We start from the raw sequence: 2,779 nt of genomic DNA, 5'->3' as shown, positions 1-2,779 counted from the left end.
GAAATCGGTTTGATAACCAAAAGGAGGCAACACCTGTAGCATATATCTTGTAATTGAAGACAAAGATAGGTAATCGAATCCTATTTGAATCGCTTTATTTTAAGCTCCGGTCTTTGAATTTTCACCTTCCCCATTTGAATTAAAACCAAATTTTTATAATCAACATCCAGATGTCTATTTTTACAGGCATATCTCCCAACGTGTCCTGAGAGCATTCCATAGCCGCTGTATGCTCTATATTATTTCCATTCTCTCTATTGTGGTAGATATTTTCGCTTTACTTTTGGCTTTCCCCTTAATTGATGTTTTGTTTATTAAAACACTCCATTGCAAATTCTCAGCCTTGATACCTGGTGAATTGTTACAATTGCAATGAAATCTCCGAATCTAGTTCTTGGTTTGAGATTAGGCTTATATATGCTTCATTTTAATTGGCTTCTGAAATGATTACATAGAGAGTTTTGGGTGCCATCATATGGTAGTGACATAAGCACGTTGATTCCTCCACAACAGCTATGGCCTATCACCAGTATATTCTTCACCTTGAGATGTAAAACAGCATACTCCATAGCAGAACCCACTCTTGGAAAACCACTCTGCTCGTAGGGAGGAACGATGTTTGCGGCGTTTCGCACGATGAATGCTCCCCCATATTGAATTTGAGAACATAGTTCGGGCATACTCGCGATTCTGCGTAGACAAACACCATGAACTTGGGAGATCGGTCCTCGGGCAATTTGGAGACCAATTCTTTCTCCTTATCGTAAACCTCGGTTTTAAAGTTTTTTGAATCCATTTTTGACCTTCTGGATTGGATCAACTATATTCTGCTCTTCTGCAACTTCCTGATTGATGATTGCCCCAATTCTTATGATAGGTGCACAGATTCGATTCCGGACTTGCCTTATCTGTACTGTATTGAAGCTTCGTGATATATCAGACTGTTGACGAATTTCCGAACCATAGAATCCAATACGTCCAAACCTTGCTACTATGCTTGCATCCATACTGTGATATAGCAAATCTATGTGGTCTCTGGGCGATTTGGACGAGTTTGGACCCTTTTTTAAGCCTTTGGCTATATGCGCCGCGTGGGAGGCCCAATGCACCACGCCTCCTAGGTGTGCCGTGCCTGTGTTAAAATGCACTGCGCGGTCGCGCCTAGTGTGCCCCGCCTCCCCAGTGCGCCATGACACCCAGCCTATGTGCCGTGCACACACTAAGCATAGTCATAGCTTGAAAATTCACAAGTTTTCCCTCTCTCCTACTAAACTCCAATTTCAATCGACCTCTTGAGTGCAAATGACATGAATAAATATAGAAATATGTATATCAAGCCATAGCTTTGATTTCTTCACGTCATAATTGGCATTTCTTCACTTTGATTTTTGGCTGAAACAATGGATTTTTGGTTGATTCTTGCAGGAGATGGTGGCATGTCTTTGGAAAAGGATGACCCAAGGCTGTAGTTGAAGTAATTCATGACGGAGGACATTTAAAAAGACATACTCATTACAAACAATTAATTTGACAATTTCCTCTTCAAAATAGAGTTTTGAAGAGGAATCATCCCTGAGCATTATTAATGATGAAAATACAAACCTCCCTCTGGCCTGCTGGCTTTATTGGACATTTTGAGGACTAAATCAACTAAACCCTAGACCTAAAAAACTCTAAAAAACTCTTTGCTAACCAAAATACCATGCATGACTATGAATGACTGAAACACTACTTCGATGAATTTTGATGAACTTGCCAGCAGATACAAAGTAATGACTGACAAGACCCTTCCGTCAGATTATGGCATGCCCCTAGAGGAATGCAATTGAGTGAATTGAGCGAGACACCTAAAAATGAAATGCAAAAAGAGTTTTGATCTCTAACAGAGGACTGACAAGACCGATTCTAACACTTCCTAGTCTATGCCTCCTCCTTGGTCCTTTTCTTTTTAGTATCACTCCCATCTTTCCACCTAGTCATTTCAACCATATGCTTTGCCACAACCTCAGTGGAATGCACCACCACAGTGGTGGAGACCTTCATACAACAATGCTTAAGCTTTATTGCCTCCACCACCTGCCCAACCATAGTTGTTACACTCTTCTCCACCTAAGCAACCCTAGATGCCTGCCCAACCAAATTTGAACCCAAACAATAGATAGGCTCATCAAGTATACAATGGAGAGACATCATATCCAGCTTATGATGTGGAAATCCAGGAGATTAACGTGAGATCTAGGATATTTCTCCCAGATAAATAACCTCCACCTCCACCTAGGGAGGTTGAGGAAGAAAGAGAGGAAAGCATTATTAAAGTAAATCCACCCTTTCCTGAGAGATTAACCCAACCACTCTAGCCTACCAGAGAAGAGACTGAACTTGTGGGAGAATTGAAAAATCTATGTGTAAAGATTCCACTTCTCCAAGCAATAAAATATGTTCCTATTTACAATAAGTTGATTAAGAAGAAGCGCTTCAAGCATCTAGGGAGGTGAAGAAGGGATGCCCTTACCATTAATGTTATTAGACAACTGTCCAACTTAATGATAGGGTAGGTAATCTGTCCAAAGTATTTGGACCTTGGAAGCCCTGTAGTAGATGTGCACATCAATGGCACCATTGTCCCACACACTTTGATTGATCTTGGGGCTGCCATTAATGTGATGACCAAGGACACCATGCTCAAGATCAACCTCCAAGGTTCATTGAGGAAGACCACAACAGTTCTGTAACTTGCAGACCACTCCACCGTGACCCCTGAGGGGATTATGGAGGATGT

The 2,779-nt window shown here is 41.3% G+C and overlaps 1 pseudogene; it reads right to left on the bottom strand.

The window, feature by feature from the left end:
• Window positions 1-422: 422 nt before the first annotated feature.
• LOC149183655 (carbonic anhydrase, chloroplastic pseudogene) lies at window positions 423-1,007 on the bottom strand (annotated as a pseudogene).
• Window positions 1,008-2,779: the final 1,772 nt, after the last annotated feature.

This window comes from Pinus tabuliformis, chromosome 3_2 (genome assembly GCF_031772625.1).
Source record: "Pinus tabuliformis cultivar Carrire ecotype Pingquan chromosome 3_2, CPIR1, whole genome shotgun sequence".
NCBI classification, from domain to species: domain Eukaryota; kingdom Viridiplantae; phylum Streptophyta; class Pinopsida; order Pinales; family Pinaceae; genus Pinus; species Pinus tabuliformis.
The sequence above is the reverse complement of the archived record's forward strand: the minus strand, read 5'-3'. Positions and strand labels throughout refer to the sequence as shown.